Genomic DNA, 18,777 nt, shown 5'->3' with positions numbered 1-18,777 from the left:
AAATAATTTAAGGAGAGGACAGAACAGAGAAACACATTTTCTGAATTGGGCAGATCTAAAATCAGTTTCTTTGAGCTTTGTCCTTTTTGCATTAAGAAGAAGAAAATGCTAGAGGTAGAACTTTGGGGCTAAGATCCTTTTATAGAAGGCTCTGGCAGAAATGGGACTTTATCTAGAAATTTTGGATTTCCTTAAAGTATTTTCTATGATGGAATGAATAAGTCCTATGATTATATTTCTCATTATTTCCACTAGTTAGAAATATTTCCCACAGTGTTTCAAGCACAAGTGAAAAGTGAAAGTGAAATTCATTCACTTGTGTCTGACTCTTTGTGACCCCGTGGACTGTAACCTGCCAGGCTCCTCTGTCTAACTAATTCTCCAGGCAAGAATCCTGGAGTGTGTAGCTGTTCCCTTTCCCAGGGGATCTTCCCAGCCCAGGGATGGAACCGAGGTCTCCCACATTGCAGGAGAATTCTTTACCATCTGAAACACTGGGGAAGCCTGTTTCAAGTACATCGTATATATAACTCAGCACTCTGTATTGCAAATACTCTTGATTTCTATATCTTTTTCGGTCTTTGTTTTACTTACATTTAAGAGAGATGAAATTGATTCTTGTGTTGAGTCAAATAAAAGGAAAGACTGAGACCTCGCAGTATAGGATCCAGGCTGTATGCACACTGGATTTAAAAAAAAAGAAAGAATGGAAAATGTTCTGGTGTATCTTAGTACTATTCATGTGTTACCCTTTTTATTCCCAGTGATCTAGAGATGCATTATGCAGTATGGTAGCTGCTGGCCACATATAGTTGTTTAATTTACCTTTAAATTAATTTAAAGTTAGTTTCTCAGTCATATTAGCCCATTTCAACTCCCCAATAAATAGTCCCTAAGGCCAGTAGCTACTGTACTAGATTGTGCACCTGTGATGGAATGCTTATCATCAGTAGGGTGACCATATAATTTCTCTTCCCATCTGTAATACTTTGAAAGTGATGCTCTCCAATGTTGTGACAAATGCTCTATAGAACATCCCATCACTAAATAAAGTTCTGTTGGAGAATGATGTTCTAGAGTCCTAGGTAGTTCATTCAGTGGACTCATTTTCTGGGAAAAACTCACTGTTTTCCTCTACTCATACACTTCTAACACCAGATAGGTGGGTTTTCCACACCAGGAAATTCTACACTACCTGGAGTTAATGCAAAATTCACAGGTCAAGGGCTCAGCTACAAAAGACTATCCGTACCCCTTCAGATGCTAATTTTAAGAAGAGGTTAAAACCACAACTTCTCTCTGTTGTTCAGTTGCTCAGCCGTGTCCAACTCTTTGCAATCCCAAGGACTGCAGCACAACAGGCTTCCCTGTCCTTCAGCAACTTCTATCTGACTTAGCTACAAATCTGAGGTTCCCATGACCCTCTCTTATTGGGTTCAGCATTTTACTAGAGGGGCTCAAAGAACCCAGAAGAAGAATTTACTTACTATTGTTAATTTATTAGAAAAGATATTTTAAAGGATAAAAATGAATAGACAGAAGAAGAAATACCTGAAGCAAGGTCTATAAGGGCCCAAGCCCTATAGAGTTTCTGTCTGTGTAGAGTTGGGGTGGACCACCCTACTGAAACATAGATGTGTTTACCAACCTGGAAGCTGCACGAACCCCACACTTTAGGGATTTTTATGGAGGCTTCAACACCTTGATTGATCATTAACCCAATTTCCGGTCCCTTCCTCTCTCTGGAGAATGAGGGGTGGGTGGAGCTAAAAGTTTCAAACTTCTAATTATGACTTGGTCTTTCTGATGACCAGTCCCCGTTCAGGAGCCCCCCAGGAGTCATTTCTATAGAACAAAAGATGCTTCTGTCAATCAGGAAGTTCAAGGGGATCAGGACCACACTCATAAACCTTTCCTTCAGATAATTGCCTCTTTGAGCAATGACCTTGGTCATGTTTAGAGCAGTTCACCCAAATTTTACCCATGTTTGCCACACTCTCGAAGGGTAATCGTGGGATTCTTGTTTAACCTCAGCAACTCCCAGGGACATTTTGAGCTGGTTTCTTCCAAAGGGAGCTGTGATAGGTTGGAACATACTTCAGGTAAGATCTATTTATTTCCCCTTTCCCTCTTGGACTCTCACTTTGGGAATTACAGGCAGTGCTGCTCTGCAGAGTCCCCAAGGAGTATGTGCTAACTGACGCGCCTAACCCAGCTGGCCGCCGCAGCCCTTGGGATGCTCCAAGGTTGCTCAGCAGCAGCCTGAGTTGGGGGAGAAGAATGTTTTCATCTTCAATTAATCTGAGGCTGATATGTGAATTCTAATTCCTGCCGTGAACTCGAATGCACTGTTATCTGTGTAGATGTTCATGGGGATTGAGACATCATTATCAATACAGCTGCTGACATCACAAATTTGAGGATCCCCTGAATCATCATGGCATTTAGTTGATGACCACAGACCACTTCTCCAGACAATGAAGATTTAAAGCCAGTATTAGCTAACAGTTTCTAAAAAGTCCTTAGATACATCAAGGCCTATACACTGTTCTGTGGTATATAGAATCCCTCCTCCCACTAGATTTCTGAAAATATGAGAAAGTTGGCGGGGAACTTTTTTTTTCATGATGGGTTGTCTTCTAGGGAGAAGGAACACAGCAATTGCTCTAGGACCACAAGACAGTACAATACAATGATGAGATCATCTGGTAATGCCCAAATCCATCTAGTACTTACCAAGAAGAGAAACGCAATTTACACCAACACCAGGGGACAGCACCAATGCTGTCTATACTATTGGCACCAAATGGCACATCCCGTGGAACCTCTCCCCTTTCCACAAAAACACCTCTGCTTTCCAGATGAATTTTGTTGCAAAATCTGGAGCAGGAAGAAAGTTCTAGATGCTAACGACACTAAAATACTATTTTCCTGTTAATTTAAGCAGAGCTGATGCAGAGTCAAAATACAAAATATACCAAAACAGAAACAGCATTCTCTTCCCGTCTCTGGCATCCCTGAATGTGGCCAGCCCACCCAGAGACAGCAATTATGCTGAGCAAGTCCTTTGTCATCTGTAAACCAGATGAAAATATGTGGGAACAAAATCTTTCTCATTAAAAAAAGAAAAGAAGAAGAAAGAAAAATCTGTGAGTTTTATGTCTAACTCATGGGGAGAGTTTGATTTTTAGTTTATAGTTCTTTAAAATAGATACATGGATCTATTAGATGCTCTGCTATAGATTATATAGAGTATCTATATAAATAGATAATCTACTCTTCTGGTTCTTCTAGCTGGTCTAATAATTAAGACAGATTAACAAGAGAAAGCCAAAATCTGGTCTTCTACATAAAAGGCTCCTTGAGATTATGAGGCCCCAAAGGATAGTGAGGCAATTGAGGCTTATATGTTATTCTGAGCTAAGGAGAAAAAGGGAGGAAGGGGAGAAAGACAGTCCACAGGGAGGTGGGAGGAGCATGTTATTTGATAAACAAATATTTGCCATGCCACTTGGAGATGTCTTTCTTATGTACAACGGAGTTATCCTTGGTGATAGTTCTCTCCCGGTTTAGGCTCCTCATCTAAATTATTTTAGGCAGTTAAGGAGTAGGTAAAACAAACAAGTCTTCTGAGTCTTCTGTTTCTTAAAAACTAATCAGCTTAAAACAATCCTCATGCCAAAGAGACACATTATGGGATGGTAAATTTTGCTCCCCTCTCCAAAAGAGGTGTGCATGTGTGCTAAGTCGCTTCAGTCATGGCTGACTCTTTGCACGCTATAGACTGTAGCCCTCCAGGCTTCTCTGTCTGTGGGGTTCTTTAGGCAAGAATACTAAACTGGGTTGCTATGCCATTCTCCAGGAGATCTTCCCAGCCCAGGGATGGAACCTGCATCTCCTGCATTGCAGGCAGAGTCTTTACCACTAGCACCATCTGGGAAGCCCATCCCAAAGAGGCTGAGTAAGGAAAAATAAGCTCTCTCTGTAGGCGGGAATTTAAAGGAAGAGATGTGTGCCAACGTTGTGTGTATAAATGCTTTACGAATGTATATTTTGGAATCAGCAGTCTTACTGCCAGAAAGCTGAAAACCGCTCAGTGTTGACCCTGTGTCACAAAAACATTACTGACCAAGTGCCACATCCTTCCATTTCACTGAGTCAGTTAAAATTTTTCTCTCAACTGCAAACATCTGACTGTGTGTCTGGGAAGTCCCGTACCACAATATTTAAATTGCAAAGCTCTATGGAGGGCAGACTGTGGGCTAGAAACGGCTCTCTAAAACAGGCATCTCACAGTGGCTCAGTCAATGTGTTAAGTGCTGGGCACACTCATTTCTCTGGGACTTGCTAGTAATATTTTGTCGTATGTTGCTGTTGTTGTTTAGTTGCTAAGTTGGGTCCAATTCTTTTGCGACCCCATGGACTATAGCCTGCCAGTCTCCTCTATTTGTGGGATTTCCCAAGCAAGAATACTGGTGCGAGTTGTCATTTCCTTTTCTGGGGAATCTTCCTAATCCAGGGATTAAACCCGAGTCTCCTGCATTGCAGGAGATTGCTGAGCCATGGGGAACACCCCCCCCACCCCCCACCCTGCCGACCCACCCAGTAATATTACAGGAAAGAAATATGAGTTGCTGGGAAAGGTGGGAAAGGAACTACTTGTTGCTTATGAGAAAGTGATTATAAAGTGTGCCATGCTGTATACATGTCATACCCATCTGAATAACTCAAAGCTTCACGTGGTTTCTTTATTAAAGCTAAGAAAAATTTAAAGGGGAAGAGAAAAGACATATACACAGATAAGGACTAACATACCACTAAGATACCACTGAGATACCTTACCTACAATCATTGTTCTAGGAGTAAGAAATAATTCACAGACATTCTCTGTTGAACTAATCATCATTCCGGTTTTCAAATTCATTTCATGCTGTACATCCTTAAAAATATATCCATTCCCGGTATCCACAACATTTTGAAATCTTGTTTGGAAGGAATGTTCCTCTTCTACATATTTCTTTCCAACATCTGAGGAGTGACTTTCGCTCTTGTCAGCAGGCTTGATAGTGACACAGTTTCACAGGGGAGTAGGATCCTGTAAAGAATGGAGAGAAATGTCTGAACTTAATTCCTGACTACAGCACTAGACACTTCTGTGTGTGTTAAAATGCCTTCCACTGAGCTTCAGGCAAGGCTGACTGATACATTCCCAGAGTTACAACACAGGTTTTTGCTTTGTTCTGAATCCCTCTCAGAAGAAAAAACTGATTTTCTCCTGGAGGTGTGAGCCTCAACAGAACTCATAAATGTAAATTACTCATGTCAGTTCTGGATAATTCTCTTCAGCCAATCCTATTGACTTGTGAGTGTACCATGTGGCTTTTGTTCCATCCTGAATTTGAAAAATATGGGTCTTGAAAAATTGCAATATTCAGAATGCTTAGGCATGTTCAGTGGACAGAGGCAAGTGTAAATTTCATAGCTAAAATTCCATTTCCTCCTCAAGCCTTCTAGCTAAAATGGTTCTCTCTCTCTCTCTCTTTCTCTCTCTTGGCCCTGAATGGCGCTGATGTTCAAACAAAATAGCTTATTATTCTGCTACTGATGTCTTATCTCTCCCGGTGGATTTTGGATTGCTAAAGGGAGGAGGCCTTGTTTTAACTTTCCTTTTATTTCCTAGTAACACATGCTTCAATAACCCTGTATTAAGCATTCATTGAATATTTACTCTATGAATAAAGAATTCTTCCTTCCTTCTCCTCCAGCAGTCCCATCAGGCTAAATTCATTCTGTCAACATTTTGCAATTTTGAAAAGAAAAACCACAGAATCAGAATAGTGTCAGTGATGCTAAAACCCATGATACCAAACCTAGACTTAATAAATGACAATTGCAATTTCAAACTTCCCCAGAAATATAATCTTCATCAGCCATTCTGGAATTTCTGGTCCACCAATGGGGTAACCAGAGGCCCTCACCATTCCCACCCCTCCACCCTCCCACTCCCCATCCCCTCACCCTACCCAGGCAGAAGCAATCTATGTGCTAAAACCCCTCCCATCTCTTCCCTCCAGAAAGACATCCTGGAATGAAAATAATTATTTTCTTTTGTTAATAGCTCACTTGCCCCACTTTTTTTCATATAAAAACATTCACTTTGTAGAGCCCCTCAAAGCACCCTTCTTGTTGCTGAATAGGTTGCTGCCTAATTCATATATCATCTAATAGTCAAGTCGATCTTCAGGTTGACTCAGTCGAATTTTGTTTTTTTAATAAGTACAGCTGGTAAACTGTTTCTGTAGTTCTGGCTATTAATCTTCATGAGACTTATAGAGTAAAATCAAACATATATCATATATCCTCTGTGGGGGGAAAAAAAAAAATATATATATATATATATCCTCTGTGAAGGGCTGGTCAATTATAGCCTTAACATGAAACCCTTAATTTGCTTTCACCACTCTCATCTTTCAACCTGGCAACAACCCTCAGAGGAAGGGAGGGGAAAGAATGTATTTTCCAGCTGCAGTGTCTCTGAAAAGTAAAACAGAAAATCCAATGAAGTTACATAAATTATGATGAAAATTGGGATTAAAAGTCTGTTAAATGATACTCATCCTATGGCATTTGATTGCCATCTTAAAGTCACGCCTATTTACAAACTGAAAGGAAATCTGGCCAGAAAAGACAACTGCAGCAAGTCCTAAGCAGCCCAGACGTAGGTCGTTTGTTCTAAGTGTGCCTCATGGGCTCACAGTTTTATGTTTTTCCCCTCCTCACCCCCTGCTCTAATTGATTCCATTGCATTCTTTACCAAAATTGGCCAGTTATTTACTATTATTCATGACTTCAAAAAACATGTTTCTAACAAATGGAGCTTGGTAACTTTTCCCTGTGAGAAAAAATCCTTTTAAGATCCAGAAAAATGTATTGTTAATGACAGAAGTTCAGGCGAAAAATAAGATGTTTTCTTAAATTTAAGGGTAAGGAATTACTGACCGTAAGTAATTAATGAGTCTAGCTCTTAACTGTAATAAACATCTCCTGCTGACCAAAGATGTCAAATATTTCTGCACAAATCACTTAAAGTTGTTTTCTTTTTAAAGGGAGACATCATGTCACTCAGCTGTTTGGTGATCTTATATTCTGGAATGATAACAGTTAAAGGTCAGTAATAAATCTTTCCTAAGACTGTGACACGGAGAAGGCAATGGCACCTCCCTCAAGCACTCTTGCCTGGAAAATCCCATGGATGGGGGAGCCTGGAAGGCTACAGTCCATGGGGTCGCAAAGAGTCAGACACCACTGAGCGACTTCATTTTCACTTTTCACTTTCATGCATTGGAGAAGGCAATGGAAACCCACTCCAGTGTTCTTGCCTGGAGAATCCCAGGGACGGGGGAGCCTGGTGGGCTGCCATCTATGGGGTCGCACAGAGTCGGACACAACTGAAGCAACTTAGAAGCAGCAAGACTGTGACAACATTTTCACTTTAAAAGTCTGGGTTTGCCTGTAAAAAACTGCCAAATCCATTAGTAAAAGGAAACGCAGTACTTCTAAGCTTTCGTTTTGTAAGATAATTTTCACATGAGTCCAACAGTTAGCTGCTTCTTTCTATCTTCTCCTCCAGGCTCTCACCTTTTGGGTGTTTCTGCTACACTGCACTGACCCCTACTTGAACTCCGTGTGCTTTCATTTTGGCCCAAGTGTGGACAGAGACTCATTTCTCTGTTTCCTCCTCAGCACGGCTAAGGCAGTTCGGAACTTTCACAAAAGCTTTCGTAAGGGCCAATTAAAACCAAAAAAGAGAAGGAAGCTAAAATACATGAAAAGACTGTGGAACATAAGTTATAGTTTTCTAGTTTTACATGTGCTGGTGTGTACCCAGGAATTACAGAACAGGTCCTATTTTACACCCTATTGAGATGTTTTCAATTCAGTTCAGTCACTCAGTCTTGTCACTCACTCTTTGTGACCCCATGGACTGCAGCACATCAGGCCTCCCTGTCCATCACCAACTTTCAGAGCTCGCTCAAACTCATGTACATTGTATCGGTGATGCCATCCAACCATCTCATCCTCTGTTGCCCCCTTCTCCTCCTGCCTTCAATCTTTCCAGTGAGTCATTTCTTCTCATCAGGTGGCCAAAGTATTGGAGTTTCAGCTTCAACATCAGTCCTTCCATGAATATTCAGGACTGATTTCCTTTAGGATGGATTGGTTGGATCTCCTTGCAGTCCAAGGGACTCTCAAGAGTCTTCTCCAACACCACAGTTCAAAAGCATCAATCCTTTGGCAATCATCTTTCTTTATAGTCCAACTCTCACATACATACATGACTACTGGAAAAACCATAGCTTTGATTAGACAGACCTTTGTTGGCAAAGTAATGTCTCTGCTTTTCAAAATGCTGTTAGGTTGATCGTAGCTTTTCTTCCAAGGAGAAAATGTCTTTTAATTTCATGGCCGCAGTCACCATCTGCAATGATTTTGGAGGCCAAAAAAATAAAGTCAGCCACTATTTCCATTGTTTCCCCATCTATTTGCTATGAAGTTATGGGACCAGATGCCATGATCTTAGTTTTCTCAATGTTGAGTTTTAAATCAGCTTTTTCACCCTCCTCTTTCACTTTCATCAAGAGGCTCTTTAGTTCTTCTTTGCTTTCTGCCTTAAGGGTGATGTCTTTTGCATATCTGAGGTTATTAATATTTCTCTCAGCAATCTTGATTCCAGCTTGTGCTTCATCCAGCCTGGCATTTCACATGATGTACACTGCATAGAAGTTAAACAAGCAGGGTGACAATATACAGCCTTGCCATACTCCTTTCCCAATTTGGAACTAGTCTGTTGTTACACGTCCAGTTCTAACTGTGGCTTCTTGACCTGCATACACATTTCTCAGGAGGCATGTAAGGGGGTCTGATATTCCCATCTCTTGAAGAATTTCCCACAGTTTGTTGTGATTCACACAGTCAAAGGCTTTGGCATAGTCAATAAAACAGAAATAGATATTTTTCTGGAACACTCTTGCTTTTTCCATGATCCAATGGACGTTAGTAATTTGATATAATTCCTCTGCCTTTTCTAATTCCAGCTTGAACATCTGAAAGTTCTCAGTTTCACATACTATTGAAGCCTGGCTTGGAGAATTTTGAGCATTACTTTGCTAGTGTGTGAGATGAGTGCAATTCTTTGGTATTGCCTTTCTTTGGGATTGGAATGAAAACTGACCTTTCCCAGTCCTGTGGCCACTGCTGAGTTTTCCAAATTTGCTGGCATATTGAGTGCAGCACATTCGCAGCATCATCTTTCAGGATTTGAAATAGCTCAACTGGAATTCCATCACCTCCACTTGCTTTGTTCATAGCGATGCTTCCTAAGACCCTCTTGAGTTCGCATTCCAGGATATCTGGCTCTAGGTGAGTGATCACACCGTTTTGGTTATCTGGGTTGTGAAGATCTTTTTTGTACAGTTCTTCTGTATATTTTTGCCACTTCTTCTTAACATCTTCTGATTCTGTTAGGCCCATACCATTTCTATCCTTTATTGAACCCATCTTTACATGAAATATCCCCTTGGTATCTCTAATTTTCTTGAAGAAATCTCTAGTCTTTCCCATTCTATTGTTTTCCTCTATTTCTTTGCATCGATCACTGAGGAAAACTTTCTTATCTCTCCTTGCTATTCTTTGAAATTCTGCATTCAAATGAATATATCTTTCCTTTTCTCCTTTGCCTTTAGTGTTTCTTCTTTTCTCAGCTATTTGTGAGGCCTCCTCAGACAATCATTTTTCCCTTTTTGCATTTGAGACAGTTTTACTTAACCCTAAATGACTGACATAAATTTATAGCCTTTTTCCTGTGTTCTGGGCCTTCTCAGGTAGCTCAGTGGTAAAGGATCTGCCTGCCAATTCATGATCCACAGGAGACAAGGGTGTGATTCCTGGGTCAGAAAGGTCCCCTGGAAGAGGAAATAGCAACTGACTCCAGTATTCTTGCCTAGGAAATTTCACAGAACAGAGGAGTCTGCCTGGCTACAGTCCATAGGTTCACAAAGAAGCAGACACAACTGAGCTACCGAGCATACCACGCACGTGTGTTCTGTCTCAGCTTCCTTTGGATGAAATTACTTGAACATTGATCTCCTTCTCAATATCTCAACTACATTGTAGTCAAAGTCAAGAGAAAGGGGTTTCCCCTCTCCTCCCTACCAGCACCAACAACACTCCTTCTAAGTTCTGAGCAGCATAGGCAGCAAGATTTGTCACCAAAAAATTGTGTCTTTGTAGTAAAAATTAATTTAGGCTGCTACCAGAGATACCTGCAAAGAATATGAGCTAAGTGTGGTAGGAGAGACCAGGGTCAGCTCTGTGGCCCATTGTCTGTGCAAGACTCAGCAAGCATCTGTTTATCAAACATTTGCTTTATTATCTCCATGTGAAGCCCCAAACCACTGCCTCAAACATTCTCTTTTTTTCTTTAGCTGAAGACATATCTAAATTGAGGGCTTACACTTTGGATTGCGCATCCTCTGAATCCCCAGGATTACTGTGATGGCGGCGGTGATTTATCCTGACTACCAAAGAGAACCTGGACTTGAGACCACAGTAGACATAAGGGAGAGTGTGTCTGGAGTATGGGAGGTCACTTAGTGTCTCTTATGCCTTATGCATCAAGTCCATGAAAACCACAACACAATCCAGGTGGGACTGATGACCCAGACCCTTCAAGAATGAAGAGTCACCCTACCAGGGAAAAGTTATAAACATCTGAACTCCTTACTAAAGACACTGAGAATATAGAATGGGTAGTTGAAAAAGGCTGTTTTACATACCAGCAACAATCACATGTGCACATGCACATGTTAAGTCCTTTTAGTCATGTGTGACTCTATGCGACCCTATGGATTGTAGCCCACCAGGTTCCTCTGTCCATGGGATTCTCCAGGCAAGAATACTGGAGTGAGTTGCCATGCCCTCCTTCAGGGGATCTTCCCCAGTGAACCATATGTTTTCATGTTATTGATTAGCATTTTTTTGCTTTAGCTTGAATAACCCCTTTCAAAGTGAAAAAATTACATTTAGTGGTCTGTATAGTCATGTATGGATGTGAGTTGGACCATAAAGAAAGCTGAGCTCCAAAGATTTGATGCTTTTGAATTATGGTGCTGGAGAAGACTCTTGAGAGTCCCTAGTACCACAAAGAGATCAAACCAGTCAGTCCTAAAGGAAATCAATCCTGAATATACATTGGAAAGACTTTTGCTGAAGCTGAAGCTCCAATACTTTGGTGACCTGATGTGAAGAGCTGACTCATTAGAAAAGACCCTGATGCTGTGAAAGGTTGATGACAGGAGGAGAAGGGGATGACAGAAAATGAGATGGCTGGATGGCATCATTGCCTCAGTGGACATGAGTTTGAGCAAGCTCCAAGAAATGGTGACAGACAGGGAAGCCTGGTGTGCTGCAGTCCATGGGGTCACAAAGAGACAGACACAACTGAGCAACTGAATGACAATAGCAACTCCTTTCAGTGTTTCTAATAAGGCAGGCCTAACCAACCCTAGTTACTCAGTCCTGTCCGACTCTTTTGCAACTCCATGGACTGTAGCCCGCCAGGATCTACTGATGTTCAATTCCTTCAGTATGTGTTGGCCTGGGGAAGTCTTTACTTTCATTTCTGGGTAACATTTTTCCCATTCTTGGCTGGCAGTTATCTCTTTCAGCACTCGGACAATACTGTTCTACTTTCTTCTCTCCTTTTAGGTTTCTACTTAAAAATCAACTTAGAACCATGTTAGTGTTCATTTATAAGTATCAAGGTTTTTTTTTTTTTTTTCTCATACTTTCTTTAAGGCTTTTTCTTTGATTGTTGCATCTTTATTATAACATGCATTGTAGAGGATCTTTTTAGGATGAGTTTGGTCACTTAAAGTGCTTCCATGATAGCTCAGTTGGTGAAGAATCCACCTGCAATGCAGGAGACCCTGGTTCAACTCCTGGGTGGGGAAGATCCGCTGGAGAAATGATTGGCTACCCACTCCAGCATTCTTGGGTTTCCCTTGTGGCACAGCTGGTAAAGAATCCTCCTGCAATGTGGGAGACCTGAGTTCAATCTCTGGGTTGGGAAGATCCCCTAGAGAAGGGAATGGCTACCCACTTCAGTATTCTGGGCTGGAGAATTCCATGGACACTATAATCCATGGGGTCACAGAGAGTCGGACACGACTCTTTCACTTTGGTCACTTAAAAACTTCACAAGCTTAAATATTCTAATCTCACCCTTGATTTGAGAAGTTTTCAGCCATTCGCTCTTTCTTTTTCTTTGGCCATGCTGCATGGCATGTATCTTAGTTCCCTGACCACGGGAAGACCCAATCTTCCGTTTACCTTAATGCCAACACTCCCCACCACCCCCTACCCCCCATGGAAGCATGGAAGCATGAAGTCTTAATCACTGAACCACTGCAAGTCCCTCAGCCATTATTTCTTTGAAGGAACTTTCTGCCTCATCTCCCTCTTTTCTCCTTCTGGAAGATTAATAATTGATAAATTGGTTCTGTTGATAATGTACCATAGGTCATGTTGCTTTTCTTCACTCTTTTTCATTCTTTTCTCTTTATTCTCCTCCAAATGGATAACATCAATGTATCTATTGTCTATCTCACAGATTCCTTTTTATGCTTGTTTCATTCTGCAGCTGATGCTATGTTCTTGCATTTTCATTTCATCATTGGATTTTTCAGTGCCAGAATTTCTCTTTGGTTCTTTTATATGATTTCTCTCTTTTTGTCAAACTGCTCATTTTGTTCATGTATTATTTCCCTGGTTTTGTTCAATTGTCCTCCTGAGTTTTCTTGTAGCACATTGAGTTATTTGAAACAGCTATTTGGGGGACTTCCTTTGTAGTACAATGGATAAGAATCTATCTGTCAATGCAGGGTACACAGGTTAGATCCCTGGCCCAGGAAGATTCCACATACCATGCAGCAACTTGTGAGCCACAGCTACTGAGCCCACATATCACAACTACTGAAGCCATGACCTAGAGCCTGTGATACACAACAAGAAAAGTCACCGCAGCAAGAAGCCCACACACTGCAACAAAGAGTGTCATCTGCTCACTACAACTAAAGAAAGCCCACACAGCAACGAAGACCCAGCACAGCCAAACATAAATAAATAATTTTTAAAAATAGTTGACTCTGGCAATGAACCTGGAGCAGGAAATGCTTATAAAAATTAACAAACAAAATAGCTATTTTGAATTCTCCATTAGGTGAATCACAGATCTCCAGTCTTTGGATGTGAGTACTGAAGATTTTGTGACACTACGCTGGTGTCATGTTCCTTTCATTTCGTGCTCCTCAAAGTTTGTGTTGTTGTGTTTGCAGTGGCAGTACTAGTCTCCTTTGGCAGAGAGACAACTTCCTTCAGCCCTGTTAGAGACTCTGAGGCTCTCTCAGATCTTCTATGAAGACACCTACTCACATGCCTCCCTCTCGCAATAGAATTTCTGAGTTTCTTTGCCTGTCTAGATGCTACAGTGCACCAGGATGTGTGCTGACAGCCGCTCTTTCATTTCCTCTAAGATATCACTATTTCCTAATCTGTTCTCACCCTTGCCCACACATTTGAGCCAGAGTTCTGTGCATGCTCATTTGCTGTCCATCAAAGCTTGCCCTTGTGCCCAATGTCATTTGTGCCCACAGGGGTTGGCTACAGGAGAGGGGGTGACCACAGGATCAGGGGAAGGTGAACCGTGCAGACAGAGCACTGAAGGGGTCCGTGGGCCACTTGGGAGAACCTGCAGGTGAGGAGTTTCCGCAGCTTTTGAGTGAGTTCTCTGATGGAGTCTGCATTAGTGCAGTTAGTAGGATCAGCCTCCTTTCAGTGCTCTGTGTCCTGTCTGCTGCTTTCATAGCCTCTTCATAACTATGAGTCATATAACTCAGTACTAACTCCTCCGGATGGAGTAAGAGGCAACTGAACCTTTTGGCAGATCCCACATAGCTGAGGAAGCTGCAAGATCATTCGCAGATTCTCCTATTCCATGTGGGAGAAATCAGGGGCCTAGAAAGTTTTCTATTGGCCTTAAGCTGTTCTCCTTGTTGGAGAGGGAGATTCAGGTAAGATCAAGACATTTCTCTTACCCAGTCCATGAGTCCAAACTCACTTTTTTTTTTTTTCCCCCTCTAGTGCTGTGCTGGAGATCCTCCTATGGGATCTTTCATGTAAGGACTGGACTTTCACGTAAGGACTCTGCTCTGTGGGTGATTGTCTATGACGGTGGTTCCAGGGGCCCCTGGACTGTGGCTGAGAGATGCTAGAGCTGGCTCAGGGGCCACTGCAGGCACCACAGTCAGGACAGACATCTGTCTGCCTTTCACCTGATGCATATGTGGGCGAGACACCTCCTGGGTCCCTTGGCCTATGGTGTCAAGTCTCACCTCTCTCCAAGGCAGGTTTGTCTGTAGATGGATATCCAGTTTTTGTAGTTGGGTCAGGAGCAAAAACGATTAAGGTCTTGTGCCACCATGCTTTCTAGTGAGGGTTTAAAATCTATTTTGTCTAGTGTGAATAGTCCTGCTTTCTTCTGGTTGCCATTTTCATGGAATAGTATTTTTCACCCCTTCATTTTAAGCCTCTATTTTCCCCTAATGTTAGTTTCTCATAGACAGCAATACAGGTGGATCTTGGATTTTTATCCATGTATCTAGCCTATGTCAGGAGAAGGCAATGGCCTCCCACTCCAGTAGTCTTGCCTGGAAAACCCCATGGACGGAGGAGCCTGTTAGGCTGCAGTTCATGGGGTCGCAAAGAGTCGGACACGACTGAGCAACTTCACTTTCACTTTTCACTTTCATGCACTGGAGAAGGAAATGGCAACCCACTCAAGTGTTCTTACCTGGAGAATCCCAGGGACAGAGGAGCCTGGTAGGAGGCCGTCTATGGGGTTGCACAGAGTCGGACACGACTGAAGCAACTTAGCTGCAGCAACAGCAGCCTATGTCTCATTGTTAAGTTTAATATATTTATATTTAAAGTATTTTTGACAAATATTTTTTACTATTATCATGTTATTATTTATTTTCTTTGTTTTGTAGTGCTTTTATCCCCTTTTCTTTCTTGCTATCTTCCCTTGTCTTTCATTTGTTTGTTTGATTATTCATTTGCTTGCTATTTAAAACAGGCTTTGATTCTCTTTTCCTTGATGTAAAATATATGTATACTCTTGTTAGGGCTTTCATAAACGATCCAACTTTTATAGCACTAAGATTTTATCTCTCTCCCCTTCCAAGTTAAGTTGTTGACTTAATACAATGTACATCCAGTTACATTCATAACCATTTAAATAACGTGTTATATTTATTTACAATACTTTGGTCTTTTCACTTTTACACTAGAGTTACAAGTGACTTACCCATCACTTTATTCTACATTTGTCTCTATATTAACTACTGCCAATGAATGCCATGCTTTCTATGCTATCATCTTGGTGTTTAGCACCTTTCTATCTCAACTTGAAGAACCCTTCTTTAACATTTCTTGAAATGCACCTCTAGTGGCAATAAACTCCCTAGGCACTTGCGTTTCTGGTAATATTCTTACCTGCCTTTGGTGAAGGTCAAAGTCATGGTACAGTATTCTTAGTAGTTTTTCTCTCCCTTCAGGCCTTCAAGGTTCTGCTATAAAACCTGGTAACTTTATGGTTCCCTTCCATGTGATGTTTCCTATCTTCTATGTTTCCTATCTTCCTATGTGATGTTTCCTATGTGATGTTTCAAGATCTTCTTTGACTGTAGACAATGTGACTATGTGTATCAGTTGGAGGAGGGATTTTTTGCAATCCATTTTACTTCATTTGGGATTACTGGATCAGGATGTCTATTTCCTTCCCCAGATTTAAGAAGTTTTCAGTGTTATTTCTTTGATTCAGTTTTCTGTTTCTTTCCATCTCTCTTCTTCTCAGGCTTCCATAGCATATATATTGATCATTTTGGTGGTGTCCCATAAGTGCCTTAACCAACGATCACTTTTTTTTTTTTTCATTCTTTTTTTGCTTCTCTGACTCAGTGACTTTTTAATGAACTTTGTGTTCACTGATCCTTGTTTCTGCTTGATCTAGTCTGTTGTTGAACTCCTCTTGAAAATTTCAATTTACCTATTGCATTTTCCAGTTCTGCAGTTTTTCTTTGGTAGTTTTTTATTGTTTACCTCTTTGTTATACATGATTTGAGGAATCATCATTTTGACCATAGATGATGAGTGAATGTGTTGATTTTTGTCATCTTGTTTGAACTGCATGTACTGATGTGGTTTTAAGCAACCAACTTTGATGACAAACATTTCAAATTCTCAGAGACAAAGGCTGTGGTAACTATAGTGGAAGATTCTATCACCATCACCTGATCTGAGATGTTCCAATTTATGAAGTGTATTCTGCATTGCTTAAGACATCCAGACTAGGCAATACTTCCAACAAGTCCCAGGAAAGGTAACCCATTGCTAATAGAGCATTGACATGCTGTGGGATTCCAGATCCTTTAGACAAATAGATTTCTAATAATTTCCTAGAAGGGATTCTGAGTACTTTAAATCTTTCTCCTGAAAAAAAAATAAGGTGTCTTGATTTAATATCTTTGGAGACTCATAAGTTATTTTCTCTCACACAAGAATTTAAATGATTAGAGTTTTTCTTGGCTTACATTTATGAATGACCCCTTTTTGGATAGCTATGTTATTTGAGTCCTTATGAAATGTGTGTCAAATATATGCTATCTTTTCTTCATGTTTTCTCTCTTTTAGAAACATTTTCAAAACACAATGAATGAATTGAGAATAGATTTTTTTTCCAAGTCTGTCTTTACATAGCTCTTAAATAAACAGAATATAAGTGCAAACCAGGATATGTAACAGCAGATGGTAAAATATCAGGATTAATTACATGTCTGCAAAGTGATTGGTCAACTCAAACTGTATGCATTAGTAAGCAATTCATTATTTTAATATTCTGTATCCTAATGATAACTATATATAAGTATTCTTTAACTTTGTTCTTTTTATCTTTTTGTGTGTGTGTATGTGGTGGAGGGGCATGAGATGTTGATGTGGTTCCATAGCTGGATTTGAAAAGATAAATTGCAAAACTTTGAGAAAATGTATGTCAATTCTTGCCTGTTATGATTAATTACTAGTAGGGTAGATTATCATCGCAACCTTTAGTTCAAGGTTTTTTCACATTAAAGCATCCTGTAATTAAAAACTCATTTAGCTAAGAGCCTTACCTGTATTCTGGTATAAACCCATTTATTTTTAGCCAATTTTATCTGCTTTTATTTTAGGAGACGTTTATATCAAACTCTTTCTTCCTAAGCCTAAAAGTTATGTTCTTAAGCAAAGACATGAGTCTATAGTGCATAATCTTCAAATAATATGACATGTATGATATATATGTTTGAAACTCTAGGGTAGATATACTTGTGGAAAATTCTCTCTTAGGAAATCTTCATAAACATCTAGTTGCTGGAGACAGAGAAACTCTTCTAGGCTGGACCAAATTCTGCTGTGTTGAAAGGTTTTCTTATACTGCCACACAGATGTTTATGAAGATTTTCTAAGAACAGGTTTCTGAGTTATATCTTATTCATCCCAAAGCCACACAGTAACATTTTTGAAGTTTTCCCCCATGTCAAACTCATTTTGTACTAATATGTGACCAATTTTTCACTTTAACCCTCTTTTATAGAAGAGAGGAGACGTCTTTTATTATTTTTATATTAGTTTTGCTTTAATATCTTAAAGTGTTAAGCTAGCTGGTTATGTGACACATTGTGAAATTTGAAATAAAGTATTTAAATCTTTATTAATGTCACTCTATTATAGCACTAGTGAAAATTAAGACTGCTCTTCAATATTTTACTTTCATGTACCTAGTTATAAAAACTAGAACTACCTCTGCATTTGACCTTGATAGGTATGAAAGAATACACAACCATTAGAAATACATTTGGCAAAGCAAACTCAGCATGTGAACTTCCTCTGGTGGATGCATGTTGATGTATGGCAAAACCAATACAATATTGTAAAGTAATTAACCTCCAATTAAAATAAATATAACAAATATATATTTATTGAGTACCACTCTGTACTAGGCAACTAGGTACTGGAGATTCAAAGATGAATGAGACTTAGTATTTGACCTTAAGGAGCACACAGTTGAATGGGATAAGCAATGACCTAAACAGATAATTGCAGTATCATTTTGTTAGTTCAGTAATAGAGGATTGCATTAGGAGATCTGAAAACAAACCTGACCAAGTTGAGGAAGCTGGGGGACATAAAGAGGAAGTGATGTATGAACAGATTAGCCAGAATTGGCCACTGAGAATGGGCTGGGCTAGGAATCCCAAGCTGAAGGCACAGCAAGAGCAGGAGGCAAGGAGGTGAGAATGGAGGTCTGTGTGTATGTTGATTGTGTTGAAACAAGATGGAGACTGTCTAGAGAGGCTGTCTTCTTAGAAGTGTGGACTTTTATCCTGAAGGCATTAAGGAATCTTTGAGGGGCTTTAACCAGTTTAGTAAATGGTCTGTTTAGTGTGTGGAGAAGGATGGTCCAGAGAAAATGAAGACTGGAGAGGGAAGAGCAGGTAGAAGACTGTTGCAGTAGTCTGGTTAGAAGATGAAGGTTCCCTGAATTAGGGTGATGGTAGTAAGGATAGAAAGGTGATAAATTCAGTAATGTTTCGTAGGTATGTCTGGTGAGATCTAGTGACT

Source organism: Ovis canadensis, chromosome 12, assembly GCF_042477335.2.
Source record: "Ovis canadensis isolate MfBH-ARS-UI-01 breed Bighorn chromosome 12, ARS-UI_OviCan_v2, whole genome shotgun sequence".
In the NCBI taxonomy this organism is placed as follows: domain Eukaryota; kingdom Metazoa; phylum Chordata; class Mammalia; order Artiodactyla; family Bovidae; genus Ovis; species Ovis canadensis.
This window is presented reverse-complemented; position numbering follows the sequence as displayed.